Raw genomic sequence first — 22754 nt, 5'->3', positions numbered from 1 at the left:
GCTTATACAGATCAAACAAATATGCAGTAGGCTTCCTATGTATTTCATTCCTGGAAACACCATGATTGATTAGCCAGTACCAAAGGTCCAAGCGAGTCATGCCATTATAAATTTCACCTCTCCTGTGCTGACCATTACTGGGTATGTTATTATAAACATTCTTTTGTCTACGCTGTCCATTATAATAACTAGGATCACCTTGTCTCCGGCGATTCAATGCTGCCACCTGGCCCTTGTTACCTCGGGATCCAACTAAACCCAGTGAATTTAATTCATCTAATTGAGCAGAAGCATCTCCAATGCTAAGATCTGGCACAAGGAAAAGGGAAAGAACAAAACCCTTCAAATGTGCTGGTGCCCCTCTCACCAATTTGCGTCTTATAGAGCTGGTGAAAGGCATATCTTCTGGACCTTCCCATTGTGGACAATTATGCTTTACACAATATATCCACTCTAGCATTGCAATTTCCCTAAGTCTTAAAATCCCTTCATCAACACTAAGCCACGGAATATCAGGCATCTCCAAGTCATTTCCAGTAGGCCATCTTTTGATAAACACCTCAGCCAACCATTCAAACAAACTTTTGACACCTTTTTTAACTATGCGAGCTTCCGTATTAAACCTAGAATCTCTACTCAGAGGACCCATGTCAATAAACTCAGCCTGCTCTAGTTTTATGTTCCTTCCACCCTTATCCCACACCCTTAAAATCCATTCCCACACATATTCACCAGGTTTCTGCTTGAATGAATTAGCAAACTCATTAAGCTCCTTAGTAGTGTAGCGAATTTCCTCATGGACTATACTTTCTACCTCCCCTCTAGGAGCCTGTTTTGCTTTGAGTCTGGTTACAGGTCTAGAAGAAACTATTGGTGGGCCGTGAGCAGACTCTGCAAAATTAATTTCCTCATGTGGGGAAGGCATTATTTCAAGAGGTGGGGCTGAGGGTACTACTTCCTCAGGTGGGGCAAACCCTTGAGAATCTGAGGATTCAAAATTCTCAGCTTCAACATGGTCTTCCCACACATCCCCGTCCCATGTTGTAGGATCCCATTCTTTGCCAATTAGAGCCCTTACTTTAACTGTCGACACACTCTGAGGCTGAGACTTGAATTTTCTCTGTAGTTCAGCCAACCTTACAATGAGAGTTTCTGTTTGATTTTCTGCAACTTGAGCTCTATTGCTACAAGAGAGAAGATTCTCCTCAAGGACACACTTAGCAACTTTTAGATCGTTTACTTGTGTCTGGAGCCTTTCGATTTTATCACACAACTCCTTCCTTTCATTCATCATTTTTTCCACAGATACTAAGAGCAGCCAGCCAGTAAAATCATTTTTCGATTTTTTCCCCATCTTGTAGAAAGCTTTGTGCACTGAATCACCTAATTCATTAAGAAAATCAAGGGCATTAGCTTCTTTAAGTTCGGAATATAGTTTCAACCATGGGTCTTCAAAATTCTCTGAGCTCCCAGGAGGGAGAGAATCTGGAGAGGTTTCAATATTTGAAAGTGCTGGTGGATCAACAAGCCAATTCCAGTATTTTAAAAGATTCATCCTTGTACTTCTGTTACTCTAGAACCACTCCTGGTACCAACTTCTGTATTAGTCAGGGTTCTCTAGAGTCACAGAACTTATGGATAATTTCTAAATAGTAAAGGAATTTATTGATGACTTACAGTCGGCAGCCCAATTCCCAACAATGGTTCAGTCGCAGCTGTGAATGGAAGTCCAAGGATCTAGCAGTTACTCAGTCTCACGCAGCAAGCAGGCGAAGGAGCAAGAGCAAGAGCTAGACTCCCTTCTTCCAATGTCCTTATATTGTCTCCAGCAAAAGGTGTAGCCCAGATTAAAGGTGTGTTCCACCACACCTTTAATCCCAGATGAAAGGCATAGCCCAGATTAAAGGTGTGTTCCTTAACTCGGAGATTCAATCTTCTGGAATCCATAGCCACTATGGCTCAAGATCTTCAAACCAAGATCCAGATAAGGATCTCCAAGCCTCCAGATAAGGGTCACTGGTGAGCCTTCCAATTCCGGATTGTAGTTCATTCCAAATATTGTCAAGTTGACAACCAGGAATAGCCACTACAATAGTCTTCAATCTTGTACATGTACACATATATGTACATGTACATATATGTGGTTGGGTGTGTGGAGGTGCCTGTTTTTCTCTCTGTGTGTACTTAAATGTATTTATATGTGTCTGTGTGTGCACATATGTGTGTATATATATATATATATGTGTTTGTGATATGTGTGTGTATAGTGCCTGTTTCTGTGTGTGGGCATGTGTGCTGAATCCTTCACCCATAGCTAATTTTTAACTGCTTTCTTCATATTTACTTCAGAGCAAAGTTCTTTGTGTGAAAGTCTAAAAGTATTTGTTTTCCCCGCTGTCTTGGGCCTTAACCCTCTGGAGATGGTTTCTTTGAGTCATCTTAGACAGTCTCTCCAGGGCTTTTGCTTTTATTTACCACACCTTCTTTATCACATTTCATTGTGTTTGCCTTCCCACAGCTTTGACCACTCTTTCCCAACCTCTCTCCCTAGCTCATTTCTTTATAGTGTTTAAGTTTAAGCTCCCATGCACACAACTCCACCACAAAACCTATATACACACAGAAATGCACACACACACACACACACACACACACACACTCACACACATGCCCACACTCAGACATAACATATTCACATGCATGTACACACATGCATACGTGAACGCACATGTGAACACATGCACACATACATATGCATACATATACACATGTGCACATAACTCATGCACACATGTACAGGAATATATGCATACATATACACATGTGCACATAACTCATGCACACATGTACAGGAATATATGCATACATATACACATGTGCACATAACTCATGCACACATGTACAGGAATATACGCCACCACAGAGGAAGAGAAGCTTTTTCTTGCCTTGCTCTCATTCCTGCACTTAAGCAGATTATGTAAGATAATTGTACATAGGAAGAAAAATATTTCAACTTGTTCCCTAAATTCTCGGGAAGGGTTTCAGTTACTGAAACACTTCAAGAGCATTCTTTCTTAGACCCTTTTTTAAAAGGTTGCAGCTGAAGAAACTTCCTAGGAATGATGTTGGGCAGGAAAAGACATGAAAGCGTTAAACTCCTATCTTCCGCACGGGGAAATCAGTGACACTAACCCTGAGAGGGGAAGGGAGCGCCTGTGCTATGTTACTCATTTTGAATGGAAGATGAATGCCAGGAAGTCAGCAAGCTGCAAGCTCTCTGAAAGCAGCCAGCCAGAGCAGTGGGCGAGGCAGGGGTCTTCCAGGCAAAGGACTGCTGTTTGTCACAGATCCCTTACCATTTGGCTTTTGAAACTTCATGCACATTCATATAAAAGCTGACATGGGTACTATTCCATAAGCCACCAGTTTCCTCAAATATAAAATCAGTATTTTGATGTAAAATTTGTCTAAGTGAAAAGAAGAAAAAGACAACTGGCTTCATTCCAAAGCAGACCTCCAAGAATGGAGCAATAAAATGGGGGTGGGGAGCTAGGATAGCAGGAGAAGGGGGAGGTGAGGCAAGAACTCCCTTCTGCACTGACAGAGAATTAACTACATCCCTTTTATTAAGCACCAAATTCTAGTATAATAATCAAGTCCTAAGTCTTCATAATACTTCTACTGTAAGCAGCTCCTGTGCTCGTCGATAAGAGTCTCCCAGGGAAAAGCCCACCTGGCAATTCCTGGTTTTGATGTTAAGTCTGCTTCAAATGTATTTAATTCATAATTCAGATGTTGGGACACGTAAGGTAGCTGTCTCTTTGAGGTCATTTCCTCTGGCATATCCCATATCTATTTCTATTTCTCCACTCTACAAATGAAAGAGAAAAGCAGTACAAACCTGAACTCTTTGATGATCCATCAAGGATAGCATGCTTGCATGATACACATTCTTGCATAAAATACATTATAATGGAGGTAAACACAAAACTGTCCATTCATATTTTTCCATATTGTAAAATGTTATATATTGTTAAGTCCCAATGTAGTATCTTTGGCATCTTACAAAGGGCTTTACAGCTGTTATTGAATTCCAGTACCAATAATTGTTCTAATGTATCTTGTTTACAGGCATTTCTGATTATAAAACACAGAACAAGCCGGAGTGGGGGGGGCTGAGAAAGATGAAGGACCAAAGATTCGTTAGCAATCTCATAGTAAAAGGCCATCATAATCCATAAACCATTGACCCAATAGAGAGAAATTTCCCTTTTACTTTAAATCAATTAGCATTTATACGTGAGTCATTCCAAAGCCATCATATTTATAAGCCATTATAGTATATACCTAATGTATTGATCAGCACACAGTCAGTTATTAATTAATGGCATCATGACTTTCAAACCTCTTGGAAGTTTTAGTGCTTCAAGGCTGCACAGCACCTGTCAGAGGCAAGCACTGAACACCTCACAGGCTTCATGCCCTGAGTGAAGCATGGTGCTCACAGGGTCTCTGCATTGATTCTACTACATTAGTCAGCCTACAGTGCACACTGTGCCTCTACAAGAGACCATCACCTCCCATAAGTAAACATTATACTCTCAAGTGACACGGTCTTGACATTATCTACATAAAGAAGGGTGGCACACAAACTTCTCAACACATATCCAAGATGAAACATGTAGAAATCTCCAAAGGCATACATATATATATATATATATATATATATATATATATATAAACACCTTTATATTCTCTTTTCTCCTAAACCTTCTGACACTTTAGTCGTACTGTTGCCTAGCACATCCAGGCCCAAAACTGTCTGAAAATAATATACAATAAATCAAAGTTCTTTCTGTAATGCACTCAAATCAGAATCATAATTTTAAAATGTTTTTCTTTTATTGCCATTCTCAAGATGTAACCTCTTAAGGAGCAAATATTGTCTCTGGGACTTTAAGAATCAATTTTCACATAAATTTCTATGTGTTTTATTTTATTATATTTATATTGAAGGATTGGAATGTGAGCCTGAATCTTGATCAGCTATACTTAAGCACTGCATCCTGTTAAGGGATAACTTGTTGTCACAGTGATAAAAGTCATGTTAAATGTACAATGGGTTCTCAAATAAAAATTACCCTAGGAGGATCCACAATCTATTAAAGAATGTTAACATCCTCTTTCTGTCTAATTCAAATTAACCTCTGAAGAGGATAAACATATCAAAAAATAATTGTTATTCACCTCATCTTCCATTAATCATGAATAAGCTAGTTACTTTATATTCTCCTTAAGACCGTTTAAGTAATTCAAAATCTTAATTAACGTTTCTTCTTTATGTAATTGTATTTTTTATTTAAGAAGATTTTTCAATAGACTTTTGTTAAATACCAAAGGGGAAAAAAATGAGATCAAATCACCTGAATTAAAATTCTTCATTTTTCCACTTTAGGGTCTTGGCAAATTATTAATTATCTTTATTCAGAGTCACCGCAAGAAATATGTAGAGGAGTCTGGTTAATGAAGCTTGTTGAGATGGAGACAATGTATGAATGTGCTGATCATGCAGTATGAGTTCTGCCTCCAGCACTCTCTAGTGCCATTCCACCTGGGATATAAAATAGAGCACTGTGCGGGATGGCAGGCTCATCATTGTCAACAGCATCAGCATCAGCATCGTTTGGCCATAAAAGAATGTTCTCAGAGTAGGTTAGGAACAGACCTGGAACAAGATGAACGTGCAAAAGGCAAGTGAGCCAAAGCCCCTGTGGCCGGGCTGCTCAGAACTGACTCAGATGTATCTCACCTAATAAAAAAATCCCTCTGCACAGAACAGATTTTTGTGTGAATTTTGTACATTTTTTTCACTACAACAAAGATAGGCTTATTTCCTCCATGAAGGAAGACATCTTTTTTTTTTTTAATGAAATTGGCAGGGAGGTTATGTGTAAGGCAAATTGTGACTGAGCCAATAATCTGTCATTCTTACCCTCCAGAATGTTCACATGAAGATATAAACAGAAAAAGAAGCCACTTCATATGTAAGAGAGAGGAGAGAACCACTCTTCCTCATCCAGCTTGCCAAAGCTTGGGTGCCCACTCCTGGTGCTGAGACAAGAGTGAGAGGAGTGGCTGAGAAGGTATGAAGGGAGAGGGAAGGGACACAATGAAGGAGTCAGGCAGAAAAGGTCTCCAGGTAAAGTGTAGAAAGGGCCCGGTAACCAAGCAAAGCTGCTCTCATTTCATGCCAGCCTCCGTGTATGTAAACCTGACCCAAGTGCAAACATGATCTTCCTTGCTATGACATGTTTCTCTTTTGCAATGGTCTCTGTGTGTTCATGACATAGATGCAAGAGACCCCCTGCACTGTGTGCATGAGTTAGAGTCACGAGATAGTGCATGCTCAGAATGGGCTTAGGTCTCCCATGGGTGTCAATCACTGGAATTCCTTGATTTCCAATGATTGCACCTCCATTCAGTAGAAAAGACACAGGCGGTTAAAACAACCATTCAACCTTTTGAGTACATCTCACTGCTTTGGTAAGTATAAACAGATTACATTTTAAAACAACAGGTGCTATCTGGGCATGGTGGCTAATGCCTGTAATTCCAGAACTTGGGAAGCTGAGCAAGAAGGCTCTGTCCTGAGTTGGAAGCCAGTTTGAGCTACATGGGAGTTGTGGGCCAGGCTGGGCTATATATGAGAGCTTGCCTCAAAATCAAAAGCCAAACATAATTGTGCTGAGCAACAACAACAACAAAGGAATATATATGTGTGTATATATATATATATATATATGTATATATATAATGTATGTGTGTAAGCATGTATGTCTGTATGTATATAACATATACTAACATATGTCTGTATGTATATAACATGTACTAACTAGCAAAGTAGTTATTTGAAGCAGGATCATTTTACTGCCACTTATCATGGGTGTCACAGCCAGACTGTTAACTTCTGTGGGCTTAGGAACCTATCTGCTAAAGATCGTGTTTTATATGAATATATATGTATATGTGTAGACAGACAGATGGATAGATAGATAGATGGATAGATAGATAGATAGATAGATAGATAGATAGATAGATAGATGACAGATGCTTAAAGAATTACTTGTTTTCTCTTATTATTCTGAGACTACAGAGATCAGAGTATCAAGGCTATTGATCATCTATCTATATTGTTCAGGTAATACTTCATGTGATTTAACAGTGTGATATTACAATAATATCTGTATTTTACAGATAAGGATACTGGATCCACTCCAGAAAATAATGGCCAGATTCAAATCAAGATCTTTGTGGCTCTGAAACTACCTTCCTCTCCGTGCCTCTAGTGTGCTTCCATGTCATTTGCCCGGGAATGAGCCTATCATTACCCTGACAGGAGTCTATGGAACAGAAGTCAATACTCTAGGAAGCAAAGAAACTGCAAAATAAGGGTTCCCTGTGCTGAGCATTGACGCTCCAAGCCTCCTCAGGAGCACGGAAACCCAGCCAGCATGACTCAAGGCCTGCCACGCATCCCCAGCGTAGGACTCATGGGCACACAGTAGGCATTTATTTATTCAGTAAATAAGCAAGCTTCAGCCCAAGAGACAGGGGTCTCAGTATGTTTCAGTTACTCTCCATAGTATCACACATTGCTTCTTTTATTAAGACTTCAATAGACCCTTTAAATATGATTTAAGAGGAAACTGAAAGCAATCATTTAAGCGTCTTCAAAAACTTAAAACCTAGAACTTAAAAACAACAAAAATGGCCAAATTAAAATTGATAGCAGCATGAATTTTTATGTACACAAACACACCATATAGCCATGTGTGCTTTAAGGGAAATGTTCCCTGTCTCATGTAAGAGATGTAACTTGTTATGATTTGTGCACACTTTCATGAAATACCAGGGAGGGGCCTCCTGTCACTTGTCAGCTCAGTCACTGATGCTGCTGCAGAGGTACCCTAACATATGCACGTCTGCTTTTGAAAAGCCATCGAAAGTGGCTTTGGTAAACTCTATACTAGTCTATCATATGCACTTAAGCCAGAGTGACTTAAATTCTATTCCCTGAAGAATCCACATGTCAGATTCGTAACTGATTAATGACAACTGACACAGAAACAGAGAAAATGATCTTTGTTGGGGCAAACACAGGATCCAAACAAGAATGCAATGGTACGGCACGCGACACCTTTCCCATGGATGAGAAGTGTGTTCCTCTCCTGGGGAGAAAATTCCAGTCTGAGAACTTTGCCTTTTAAACAAACCATCCTGAAATTTGTAGACGTTAGTATTTTTCTCTAAGAATCAATTTAACATGCTCATTATTAAGACCTGTGAAAATACAGAAAAATTCCATTCTTTAATTAAAAATAACTCTTTCCCAACTATTCTTCGAATGCCTCCCCCGTGCAGTGTCCACGTCACCAAACAACAGGGGAAGTGAGTCCTGGGGCATAAACTAAACATATTTTGACAAATAGACTAATATAACATATACTTATAATGTTTATACTTATATACAAATACATTTTCAGAGATGTCAAAAGTACCAGGCATCAAAAGCCCTTCAGAATACGTAACAGCCCAAGCCAGACAAAGTTTAGAGAATAATTATCAAAATGACTAGTGAGTGTGTGGCTCACCCTACACACGGTGGACCCTCCACTTAGTCCTTTTTCCTTCTTCAGGAAACTCAAATAGATATTTCTCTTCTGTGTGGAAAGCCATCTCATATTGTTAAAGGTTAAGCATTTAACCTAAGTATGGAAATACCTGTTAGTCTCTCTCTCTCTCTCTCTCTCTCTCTCTCACACACACACACACACACACACACACACACACACACACACTTTTTTTTTTAAGTAGAAACTATATTGGAAAACAATTTCCTTAAGTTCTCAAATTGGTGAACTGTTTCTGGGCCTGCTTTTCACAGACGTTGAGCTTCTCCATGAGCGTCCCTCAGTTGAAGGTAGACACTGTAGGCATTGTTGCTTCATGATGCTGCACCTTACCGTCTTGCTGAGGGAGCCTGGCAGTCAGTGTGAATACAGGCTAGTGTGAATACACTCCTCATGTCTGCTCAGCCTTTTATCTTCTGCTCACTAAGTACCATACTCCCCAAAGTGACCAGCGAGCAGGCTTGCTAAAGGCTTCCTTCTACCATCCTCTCTGTTCAGTGCCAACACATATAAAGATGAAGCAAAAAGAAAATATCTTAAAATGGTCTACCAGTTAAAACACATTGCCCTGGGTGCCCCCATTTTAAGTCCTGCATCAGCGGCCAGCCTCAGAGAGGCAGACTACAAAGATTATCTTTCCTGTTTAACTAGGAAGGCAAGCGGTTGGGTACCTGTAACATCCATTTTTTTGCTTGTTACACAAAATCTTGGGGGTGGCAGATCATTTCTAGCCTTTGTGTGTCGTCTGAAGCCCATCCTAACCCCTTCCCTCTGCTTCCTTCCTTGGTAACACTCTCCCAGAAGTAGCTGCAATGCTCTGAGAGGCCAGGCTGCTCCACCCCAGCACTTGTGCGGATTTCTGCGGGCTGTGCTTACCCCGCGGCTCCAGCCCCCATGCCAACAGCACGTTCTTACTTCTGTGAGAAAGCCAGCCATGCCAGAAGGCTGTGTACTTGAAGATTTTCATTCCAGGAGAACCGTACGTGGAGAAAGAAGCATTTTATCAAGCCCGCGAGAAACAAACACCAAAACAGAACCGTGAAGCAAGTGTAGCTTTCCTAAAGTGAGAAATCCAAAAGCCAAGAAGCCAGGCCTTCACAGGGTCCCTTCCTCAGGTTTCTCTCTTCAGAAGAGTTGCTGTTGCATTGTCCGTTTTTTTTTTTTTTTTTTTTTTTTTTTTTTTTTGCAAAATGAGGCAAAGTTCACACAAATAGCATGCATGTAAATATATGGCTACTTCTCCCTTAGCCCCTGGGACTAAGGATCTTGTTACTTTCTTGCTGTTGTGTTTAGCTTATTCCCACTGTTCAGAGCTGGGACACATGCTGAAGGGTTCGGTCTCTGCTGACGTTATTTGCCAGGAATGGTTTGCAGAAAATATGGCCAACCTATATGGAGTTAAGATATGAAGAAAACTTCAAACTTAGAAGGAAGGAGCTCGTTGGAAGCTATTAAAAAAACAAACATACAAGCAACCTAAATTGCCCTACAAGTCAGTTAGCAGCTGGCCCAGCATTGCCTCTGTACAGGAGCTGTCCGTTATACTAGTTCCTGACGTTATTGGAGGTGATTAAAAAAAAAAGAAAACTGAAAAACATAGAAATACAATATTATAAACCAACCTGTTGATATTTTGAAGCCAGCAGCTTCTTATAGCACAGCAAGTAAGCACAAACTATAGTATGATACTTGGGCAATCTTCTAACACACTCCGGAAATCGCTGGAGGTTTAAAATTCTGATCCACTCACTTCTGATCATTTTTATGATCCGAAGTAGTTTTCTCTTCAATATAAAGCATATCTCCAACCACCTACTAGTTAGGAAAGCCATTAAATTCTTGCAAATTGAAGGTGGAAAAATAAATTGTGTGTATTTTAGACCCCGAATGATCTTCCTATAGCAATTTCAGAACAAACTATGAAGAATTCTGCAATTTTAATCTCCTCAGTAGCTTCCCATTACTAAACAAGCAGAGCGCCACGGTGCAAATGTAGACGTTGCATGTCATCTTGATCTGCGGCTTTTTTCTTTCATTAAAGCTTTAATGCAGCAATTATGGCTACGTTGCCCTATAAAAAAAAGGAAAAGGCAGTTTACTTTAAAAAGTGAAATTGCATAGCCTACTATTTAATTATACACAAATGTAAATGGCCTATTTTTCCATAACTGGTTATTACAGCTCTGTTTTACTTTCTGAGTTTTCCCAATCTAGAAAACCTACAAAGCTTCCTGCTATATAATTGTTTTGTTACATTACTGTTTTCGTCTTATTTTTTCTTTTAATGTGAGTGCAGCGGGATAAATCTTGGTTTTAAGCCAGCCACTACTTCATCTACTTAAGCTTTTATAGATGAAGATTGCTGTAATTATCAGAATACCCGCTTATTTCTGAAGTATTATCCTGGCAACCTGCTGGCATTTACAACCAATTAACAAGCTTTGCCATTAGTTGCATAAGGGGTATCTCAGAGTAAGCCCATTGTGTGCTAATTTTCTATTTTAGATAATCAGTTTGGCCATCCAGAATGGAAAGAAGAAGAAAAGAAAAGGCTTGACACTCAGTGGCAGACATGTAAAAATTACTGCGTGCCCCCCAGAGACAAAGGTACCCTGCAACTCAATGATTGCTGTCGCTGTCACTATTGGTTCTTAAGTATTTCCCTTTGTCTCTTTTAGAAGGAGAAAAAAAAGTGGGGATTGGGCAAAGTAATCATGTCCTGTCTCACACACTCTGTCTTTTAAAGCTGACTGGTTTCTCTTGCTGTCCTGACCATAATTTGACCAAATTGGACGAGTGTTAAACACCTTTAAAAGAGACAGAAGGAAATTGAGCATGAGTTCTTTAGCTTTTTTTTTTTTTAAACAATGCCTTTCAACCTCATTCCCCTCCCTTCCCTCCTTGCTATTAGAGTTAATTAATGTACAAGCGTCCTCCAACTGGGCCTCCTTAAGATTAGCTTGCAAGCCGGGTTAGTTAAAGTCGAGTGTTGTGGTTTTATTGCCTTGTTTAAACAGTCCCTGATATTAATATGTCCCCAACCCCCATCTATGGCAGGACAAGGTGCTACTTAAACACTGAAGCTCAAGTTCATGGCAAGAAAGTCAATGGACCAGAAGCCCGGTACTTCATTGCAGGGCCACAGGAGACCTCTGGGACTCTCATTCAGAAGTAATCTGCCCCCCTGAGACTTCATAAATGTTAATGATTGTTTCACCTCAATTCTCTATCCAAAAAAAGTCCTAAAATCTGACTCCTCTTCCCCATCGCCAGATGACCTCAAATCCATTGCACTTCTAGCCTCTGTGGCAGGAAACATAAAGGGATGTTTTTAAAGCACCAGTACTGGGGGCTCTATAGAAGAGGGTTCAGTGGTTGAGAGCACTTGCTGCTCTTAAACAGCACAGAAGCTCATTTCCCAGCACCCACATGGGACGGCCCACAAAAGGACCAACATGGGCAACATCCAAATATGCTTAGCCACAGAGCTTCTTAAATGCTCATGTCACGCTGCAATTTAAATGCACTGCCTTTGACGTTTCCAGAGGCAGTCAACAGGTGATCTCTCCCTGCAGGCAAACCCAGCTTTAGAACAGAGTAGTATCTGTCTCACCTTGTTCAGTTTCAAGCAACTTGTCTGGAACAACAGAACTGTGCAGCACCATACTTAAAACCTCAAACTGATTGCCAGACGCTAACTACGTTCATTGTATACATGCATACATGTGCCTGTGCATTAATGTAGACAGAGCTTCAAGGAGTTGCCCACTGTTCATGAATTCATGTATCAAAGTTCAGATTTCTACTCATTACTTCTCAGCCAATAGTGTGGTAATGTATGCAAAGCTACATTCTCAGGGTATCATAGTACATTTCTACTTTCAGGTCCAAATTCACAACTTGTTATGCCATTATATGTGAGCATTATCTTTCCAGCAAATGAAGGCATTATGTGTCCCCAAATACATCTTATTCAAACTGAGAGGAGACTTTCTTTTCAAGAGTTATTATAGTCCCATCCTATCGTAAAGCTCTTTCTTACAAAGAGAGTTCCAGCTAACTCTTCTGTTCTATCCACGTGTTCGTTTTGTATACAGCACTACCTATTCCCACAAAAAATAAAGTCAGAAGTCAGCCAAAAGCTTGGGACGAGACAGAGAAGTAAAAAAAAAAAAAACAAAAAACAAAAAAAAACAATGCTAGAGAATTCTTTCTCATTACTACTGCCTACCAAATATTTGAAGTGACTACTAGCCTTGTAATAACGCAATTTTGTGATTATGCCCATGCTTTTATGCTATTTTTAGGTGCTGAGAGCAAGCCTGGTCCTTTTGCATACTAGGGTTACAACTGTACCACCAAACTATATTCCCAGACCAGTTATTTTATTTTTCTAGCCATGATTTTCTATATTTAAAATTTTCCAATTTCCAATTCTAATAAATCAGGGTGGGAAGAAAGAAAGAAAAACTATCTTAAATGACTCCTTGAAGACAGACACTAATAGTTTCACAAGAAGTATCTTGGTCACTAAACAGAAACACAGGGCATCTCTGCTTACTAGGGACATTGCTCATCCTTTTCTTACATGTGCTTTCTATCCATGGCCCTGATCTAGAATTATTGCAAGTGGGCTTCTTAACTCAAGTTAAGTTCCTGATCATCATTCTTGGAGTGAAGTCTTTTCCACCTTTCTTGAGATTCATTAATTTGCTACAGTCATCTCTCCATGCTCTACTGCCTTACCCATACAGTGTGAATAAGAATAATTACCCCATGGGGCTGTGCTAAGCATTAAATAAATTAATTAAATAAATTCGCACACAAGACTTAGTACAAATGCGAGACATATAATAAATACAAACACAAGCTTATTAAGTATGTAAGTTTGTCTACATGTCAATAGTACTGTTCATTATGGAGCTAGCAACAATGATCAGAACACAGAAATCCTTCCCACTACTGCTCATATAATCAAATAAAAGTTATTGGGAGAAGTCAGAGGAAGGATAAGGAGATTTTTCACTATTTATTTCTGAGTTTAGGTGGAAACTAAGACCCATGGTTTTAGTCTTGTTAAACAAGTCCCCTTTAGTCTTAAAAGATTACAACCAAGGAAACACTTCCTAGACCTGATGAACCAGAAATCATACACACAGATGTCTATAACCATTGTTATGTTTCTAATTGACCTAAATGGAAAAATGCACTATATAGCTATTATTAGTGGGTATTTAGCATTTTAAAAATATACAGTTTGACATCAGCTGAAAGAATATGCCTTATGACTGGAGATTTTATTTTCAAAATCACCACAGAAGGCTGAATGAGAAGTACTTCCCATAAAGAGAGAGGTTGGCTTTCTTTGCCTGTAAACTCCATGAAGCATGGGCCCTGTCTGTTATGCTCATTAATGTATCTCCAGGACTCTGCCAGCATTTTACACAGAAATTATTTATTAAATGTATAAATCAATGATCTTGCCTTCTGTTGGTGGCATTTGTATCAACCACTGGTCTTTAATATATCATTGAATCATTAAGTGTTAAGTATCTGGTAATGCATTAAATTATGGACCTTCAAGAACAGGAACATTGGAGTGGGGGTGATTTTATCTTTGACAGCTTACTGAGGAGTTTTCAGATTTCTTTAAAATGCCTGTAGTAAGGATCTTCTATGTAAATAATGAATGAGCCCCCGCTGAAAATCTTACCAACATTGTGAGCCTTCGACTGACTTAGAAACAGCCCCTATAAAATCTCCAATTCACGAAGAACACAGCAAGACTGAGCAAATGTTGCTCGGAACCCCACAGTCTAGCAAGAAACCCGAACCCACTTCTCTCCCTGTGCTTGAGAATTGTTGCAATTTCTAGGCCAGCCATATTGTCTAGTTATTCATCATGCCAGTCAGGAAAGAGGAGTAGCGAGGCATCGCAATTTACAATTATTAGACAAAGGAGACTGTAAACTTGAATGACTTCACATTCCAAAATAAGTTGACACATTTTCATTTTAGAATCGATCCAGAGCATGCTTTACAACTTGAAAACATTTCCACTGCTGTCAAAAGGTGAAGCTGGCTCCGCCTCTCCCCAGCCTCATCAAAGTTCTCCAAATGGCAGCCTTCAGCTGTTGAGCATTACAGTCCTATTATACGCAAGACAATTTTGTCGGGTGCATTTTAATTGGCAGGGGGTTAAAAAACACTTTCCTGTCACACAGAGTTTCCTTCTAAATTAATGAAAGCAAATAAACTCTTACAAGAGCACCTTCTTTCAATTTGAAGTTCAAATTTGTCTACATGATGTTAAGTTAAATAATATCAGCTCAAGCTATGGGAAACTTTCAGAGTAAACACCCAACAGGTCAGAGTAAAGGCAGGAAAATGTGATGTTTAAAATGTATTGTTGGATGTATATACTTATTTTTAATAAAGAAAAAAAATCAAGCAGAAAGCATCATTTGTCTCCCCTTCTGGCCACCCAATAATTAAGAATACATTTTCATCAACACTGTTTTTCAACCTTAAGCTAAAACATCTTTTCAAGGGATGCTGGGCCACATAAGAATCTATAGTCATCTTCCAACTTCTTTATGAAGAACTCTATAAAACCACAACAACAAAGTTTCAATATACCCCAGAAGTCACTCTTACAGATTATATCTGTAGCATAAAACTTTAAACTCATTTCTGCCACTATGACCAAACTTGCCACTGGATTCATGATTTATATCCTACTACATCATAGATTACCAAACTCAATAGTGGCAAGAAACCCATCAAGGATGTGACAGTCATTTTAAAGTGTCTACACATCCTTTTGTCTTGTGTAATTTCCAATTTAAGTTCCTCTTATATTTTATTAATGTATAGCTGCAAGCTTCTCCTGCTACAAGAGTGAGCATACACTCCGACATGCACACAACTACAACTCGTTATCACTTTTAAACAACTTTCTTTAAAAGCATTTTAAAACAGTCACATATGTAAGCCTGTGTTTTTAAGATATTTGTGGAAAGAGGCTAAAGCAGAACAAAAATAAATAAAAATGCGCACAGATTCTTGGGAGTGAGTGTTATTATGGTGTCATCATTTTTTTTTTTAAAGGGAAAAGAATAAAGGTTGGGAAGGCAGCTGCTTACCACAGTAGTCTATAGAGAGAACAAGAAGGTTGCATATAATGGCACAAGCCATCCACAGGCAGATGGAGTGTTCTGAGTTAGAAAAGGGGTTCATCTGAAATGGTTGCTGAATGTGGGTTCAGAGTCATAACAAAGAGGGGACTCTAGGCCCCTCTAGGTCTACTGTATACTAATTATGGCTCAAGCTATCCCAACTACCGCCACCTGACTCCCTTGCTAAGGACAGAGGTTACTTACGAAATACCTCTATTCCTAAGACAAGGTCCCTTTAGCTCAACTTTGTCATCGTTGCTCCTAACAGGACCCCATCCCCTATCCTGACATAACACCCTCTGGTTGTACTCTTCACTAGAAAATGGGGAACACCCATAAGAATCTAGAAATCACTAATTCTTCATCCTATTTAAATATAAAGAGCTGGGCCTGCTAGCACAGACTATAATCCTGGCTACTTGAGAGGTTTAGGCAGGGAAATTATAAGGCTTGCCTGGGATCCAGAAACAATTCCAGGTCATCTTCAGCAAGTCCGTGGGACTCCATCAATAAAGTAACAAATTGATTCATTAAATGGCTGGGGATATAGTTCAGTCATAAAATGCTTACCTAACATATCAAGGCCCTGGATCCAACGCCTAGCAATACAGCTTTGGTTCAACTCCTAGTGTTGTCACTTTCTAGCTGTGGGACCTGACGTATATTAAAACCTCCACTGTAATTTCATGTTCTCTAGGTTGGAGACACTTGCCTCAATAACTTTAAGACTCCAATGAGTGTCTAGACACCTACAGAAGTGGCTAGCTAAGGCCTAGTCCATAGCTGCTTTTCTAGAAATATCAGGTAGGGCCATCTCTCTGCAGTATAGACAGCGTCCACCCTGACTTCTTACTTCCAGAAGCTGCCAGAGCAAGCCTGTGGCCACAGGCTATGAATTAAGCAGCTCTATGAGCAGAGAACATATGGACTGAGCCACAGGCAGTTTGAGAAGCCACTGGTTGCAAATAATGAAGTAGCCAGAGGTCTTAGAGTAGCTCACTGGTCATTAGGGATCAGGCCAGACAAACCTGGCTTGAAGTCTGTTCTCTTCTGTTTTCTTCTATGAGAATTTAATTTGGTTAGGGACAAGAATATTTTAAAATATAAATTCCTTCCTTATCTTTAAAATAAAATAATAAATACAAACTTGCTTTCAGTGGAAAGAAACCGGACAGGAAGGGTAGAGGCATATGATGTAAAACTTAGTGTGGACTTTGATTGAGTAATATCTCCTGTATGCTGTATTTAAACACTTGGTCCAAAGTAGTGTTGTTCTTTGGGCAAGTTGGGGAGTAGAGCCTTGGTGTAGGAAGTATGTCACCAGGAGTAAGCTTTGAAAGTTTATAGCTTCATCCTGCTTCCAGTTCATACTCTCTCCTTAGTGATCTCTCAGCCTTCTGTTCCCATCACCATGTCTACCACTTGCTACCATGCCTCCTGGACACTGGTCACTCTCCATCTGCAACCATAAGACAAAATAAATTCTTTCTTCCATGAGTTACCTTGTACAATGTACTCTGTCACACACATGAGAAAGTGATACACTTGGAACACACAAAACATTCAAGTATTATCGGATCAGACAAAAGTATGTTTTAGGCTCCAGATAATTGTCTAGGGCAAATTAAATGTTAACATGACCAATGCTGGACACTGCGATGATGCTGCATTGACTAGAAAAAGGGTCTTTGCAAGAAAAGTAGGAAGTATCTTGGGTTGGTTATCTCTATGTCTATGAGCCCCCCAAAGCTAAAAGAGCACAAGGGTGTTTAAGAGAAAGCAAGGATTCTAATTCTGAATTTGAGAAATACCTAACTTAGTTTGAAGTCCTGGGATGTGACTGACACAGACAGTGAAGCCCTCAGGAGCTGAGATGGTGGCTAGCAGACACCCAGCAAAGACATGTGAATGTCAATCTTTGCATTTCAGGGAACCAACAGTTGAGAGTCAGTCCTTTCCCCCAGACTCCTGATGACCATCCTTGAGCCAACACTGGATCTTGTAACACTAGAGATGGAACAGCCTGGCCTGCCAACTCAGTCTTCAGTCTACAGAATTGTGAGATGGTAGATTTGTGCTTGGAAATGCTACCTGTGGTGATTGTTATATAGCTAGTAAAAATAAATGCCAGAATTATCTATATAAATGAATTTTACTGTGACTCAATAGCCTTCTCAGCTGGGATTGAAGTGGCTGAAAGACAAAGTAGGTATTAGAAAACAGCTAACATCATTGAATGTTGGTTTGATAGGACCCCATGGCAAAGGCTTTACATATATTATCTTCATTTTTCTCTTTACCAAACATATAAAGTATGGTACTTTAAGAAACTGCTATTTTGAAATTCAGGTAATAATAAGTGAACAGGAGGTTTTAAACAATGTCGATAACCAGATATCACACCTGCAGAGCCACCATTTGAACTCTATAGCACACAAATATGCTACAAACCACAAAGCCACACCTCCACTATCATGGAACAGCATTGACATATAATCCATACTCCTTATTTTGCTGAGTGGCTGGGCAAACTAATAAGTGGTTACAAAGAAATAATTCATCTTTCCTGACCCAGCCAGACTTTTACCACATGAGTTATTGGAACTTGGTTATTATAACTCAATCTCGGTTATTATAACTCAAGATAGTCAAGCTTGTGTTAGTAAATTATTTTACTAATAAGTTCAACCATGCTATGCAGTAGCAACAAAGAGTCCCCCAAACCTCCATGGCTTAACACCATTCATGCTTTTCCTTGTTTGGACCTAAGTTCAAGTAACACTGCAGAGAAGTGTCTTCTCTACACTGGCCTGCCAAGACCCTAGATGCCTTTGGTTTTGTAGATTCATCTTCTCAGCCAAAGCTCCTTTAAGTTTATGAAGCAGAAGGTCACATAGCAATGTCACCACTACCCCTTTATGCGTCAGCCTGGAGGGGCATGCCACTTATACTCATAGTGATTGGCTAATTCTCACCACGTGGCAAGAAGCCTAGGCTAGGCAGTTCCAAGGGATCAATTACTGATGAGCTCTGGTTTGATCAATCAAAATCACTACATCATAAGTGTGATCAATCAAAATCACTACATTCTACTCTTCAGAAGAAATAGATCATTAGCAAACAGTGATAGCTCCAGCTTCCTAACTCCTTAGCAAACCACTGTGAACCAAAGCCACTCAGTGTCCTGTCTTCCTACCCAAACTCCCAAGCCTTCCTGACCAAGGAACAGTTTCCTCATCTGGTGTTTCTCCATATGCTCATGGCTGACCAGCAATAACGATGCAATCCATGTACCTCCCACCACAGTTAACCCTTTATATCTGGACTCTCGGGCCACAGGGCTGTCTTCACAGTGTCCCCACACTTGAGAACTATCATAGTCCATTTCCATAGTCTCTTACCAAACACTACCCACCATCAGGAGCCAAGAAAACTCAACTATCAGAGAGATTTTGCTTTTTGTAGTAAAACTTTATCGCAACCTCACAGAAAGCTCCTTGGTCTGCGCAATCGCAGCTTTCCTAAGCCTCATTTCGACACCTGTGCTGCTTTTCTTAGGTTAATTAGGAAGTGTGGGTCTTATTTGGACTTGGTGAGGGTGTGAGAGAGCACAGGAAATTTCCCCTAACATTTAAAAAAGCGCTCTAAGTTAATGTATACATCTGCAGGCTTCTGCTGTTTGCATTTGGTAGTGCGACATTACAAACCTGGAAAATACAACCTAAACTACAGGAGCATTTATGTTCACTTCAAAACTATTACTAGATCTCTCACTTTAGTGGGAACCTGTGAAATGTATAGTTTCACATTTTTTTTCTAGAAAATTAGAAGAAAAAACAGGTTTTATCCTATGTCTTGAAAATGCTCTGAAGACATTTTGCTATTTATTTAGAGCAGTGGTTCTCAAATTAAATTTGTAGAATAGACTTTTCAGATACATTAAAGATGAAGAGGGGTAACTCTTCTCCCCACATACATTCTGAGTATGTGTTTCGTGTGGTTGCACAGGTAATGGATTCTGTCTCAGCCAGTGTCACTACTGGTGTCCGAGCTACAAAGTGCTTGTGTCCCATGTACAGGAAACACATCCTATAGGATGATAAATCAAAGCACATTTCCTTTACTAATAGTAAGCTTTTAGTCACAATGTGCTCTAGGATAAGAAGGGTTTGCATTCATTCCAGAACAAGCATCTTGCCTGCTGCCTTTCACAGTGTGTTTTGCGATAAGAAGGATTTGCACTCTAGAGCAAGCATCTTGCCCTAATACAAAAAGAGGCACAGAAACAGCTCAGATGTTAAGATTCCTTGTTCTTCTTCTAAGGACCTAAATTCAGTTCTTGCCTCATTGGGACACTAACAAATTCCTCTAATTCTGCTAATAACTCTCAAGGATCTGATGCCCTCTTCTGGACTCTGTGGGTACTGCACTCACACATACACATACCCACACACAGACACGCACACACACACGCAGAAATAAACACAAAATAAGTTAAATTACACACATGATTAATAGAAGCCACTCTTAACAGTAAGTATGCATCTATTGCACAGTGCTATATAATACCAAAATCATGTAAAAGGAAGGCGCATGGAAAGAAGGTTTAAATGGAAGTTTATTTCATCGTTTCTTAGCTATAAAATAAAAAATGTATTAAAGGCAGAGGGTAAGCGAGCACAATACTCATTTTTTCATTCTTCATATTAATGTGGACATAAGACATATGTGTCAACTAAACTGAATTTAAGTAAACTCAACAAGTTATTGCATGCACTGTGCTTAGCAATGGCAAATCTAAATTTTAACTTAGTTTTACTCTAATTAATAGATAATTATTGAATAACAACTATATTCTAAATTCCAGAATAAATGTGAAAGTAACAAATTCAAACTCTTTTATTTATTATCATTACTATGTATGTGAGTGATACATGTATGGACACATGCAATGTGTGTGGAAGTCAGAGAAAACCTTTGCAGGTTTGGCTCTTTCCTCCACCCTATGTGGATTCTAAGATCAATGTGTCATCCTGCTTTTCTGGTGAGCACCTCCCCCACTGAGCTCCTTGCCGTCCCATAACACAAATTCGTGCCAAAGCTTACTTCCTCTTCTGAGGTGTCAACTATTAAACAGGCAGTTACAGTATTGTATGGTAGAACCAAGAGTTATATGATAATAGTGGAGAAGTTATTGGTTCCTAAAAAGATGCATCTAGACAGGCAAGGTTCAACATAGCTAAAACACAAACCAAAATAAAAATTCAGCACAAGGAAATAACAAGGGGGTGGGAAATGTTTTTTGAAATATGTTAACATTATAGATTTCCAAACTAGGGCTCAATCTATAAAGTGCTTGCTGTTCAACCGAGAGGAGCTCCCGAGACCTGCTTACCAATACCTACATACAAATCTGGGTTTAGTGCTGCAAGGTTGTGTTCCCAGCACGAGGGAAGTAAAGACAAAAAAAACTCCCAGATGTTCTCTGGCCAGTAGAATCAGTGAGCTCCAGGTTCAGTGAAAGACTTGTGTCAATAACTATGGGGGATTGTGCTAAAGGACAGTCAGTGCCAACCTTCGGTCAACACAGAACAGTACTGAAAAGCACGAGCATGTGCATGTGGATACATAGCACGCACACACACACACACACACACACACACACACACACACATCTAGAATGTTATCAGTGCATTAGTGCATTAGAACTTAAACTCACTGCTGTTTGAGGACATTTCTAAATTAGTTCTCTGCATGCCTTGAGTCACAGAAATTTGTATCTACTGGTCCAGGAAGAATAAAGCAAGTTGGAAATATTTTCATGACATTTATTCATCTATTTAATAAAAATCCATCCAAAAATCACTTTTGAGATGGACAGCTACAGTCTGCAAAATGATATATAAGTGTGGGCTTATTCTGCCTTTCAGGTTCAAGAGTTTAAAAGCAAATTTAATCATAACATAACTCATGGCCTTTATTCCTTTTCTTCGTAATAATGCTTCACATTTAAATAATATATTTTAGCTAAGAATACTTGGCTGTACCCAATCTCCATAGAGCTTCTGTTCCTTAAACATAAAGCAGTCTTCTTTGCACTTTAGAAAATTAAGTCACGTGCTCAACGTCCTGCAGATATTAAGACTGGGTATCACCAGGTAATCCTGCACGCTTACCTGAAGTCACACAGTTTCTACAAAGCCCAGCTATCATCCCCAAACACACAGTGTTGTAATGGAGAGTTATAAACAGTAATAGTTAACCAGTGTCCTGGATTTTCTCATTTAATTGTATTGCATCGGAAAATACCCGATGACAAAGCACAAACTGACAAGAGTCTAGACTTGAGTGTTTAGGGAACCAACTTTTCCAGTGGGAACAACAAGACCTGGAGAGGAGGAAGTTCTAAACCACACCTATAACTGGTAGCTGAATCAGCCTGTGGTTTGGGCTTCATGCTATTTATTGTTTGCCGGCAGGATATGGACCACCACAACACTAACAGTGTGGTGACCAGCATGCAGTCTTTCAACAGCTGAGGAGAACAAATCACTTGTGTTAGCCATGGACTTCACACAGAAAACCTGCCTGAAGCAGGGGAAATGCCTTTGGAATCCACACTTATTGTGCACAGCTAAAATCTACAGGATTATTATTAACATTAAATGAAATAAAATGCATGGAAATACTTCATAAATTATAAGATAACATAATGGGACCATAAATAATTTGTTCAAGTACCTGACCCTACAATATAACACTATCTCATTTGGCCTTTCAAAGTCTTTCAAAGACTCTATTGTCTTGTTTGTTTGTTTGTTTGTTTTGTTTTTGAGACAGGGTTTCTCTGTATAGCCCTAGCTGTCTTGGAACTCACTCTGTAGAC

General features: G+C 39.5%; 1 long non-coding RNA gene across 2 annotated transcripts in view; it reads right to left on the bottom strand.

The window, feature by feature from the left end:
• Positions 1-8501: 8501 nt before the first annotated feature.
• The window catches only part of Gm32949, a 28538-nt gene continuing 14285 nt past the window's right edge, over positions 8502-22754 (bottom strand). The window contains exons 2-3 of one of the 2 annotated variants that reach the window (XR_373419.4): positions 10313-10761; positions 8502-10078 (exon numbers count right to left, since the gene is read on the bottom strand). This is a non-coding gene — a long non-coding RNA (predicted gene, 32949). Of the gene's footprint in view, positions 10762-22754 lie in introns of both variants that reach the window. The other variant, XR_001778930.2, reaches the window with a different exon arrangement.

This window comes from Mus musculus, chromosome 1 (assembly GCF_000001635.26).
Source record: "Mus musculus strain C57BL/6J chromosome 1, GRCm38.p6 C57BL/6J".
Lineage (NCBI taxonomy): Eukaryota > Metazoa > Chordata > Mammalia > Rodentia > Muridae > Mus > Mus musculus.
The sequence above is the reverse complement of the archived record's forward strand: the minus strand, read 5'-3'. Positions and strand labels throughout refer to the sequence as shown.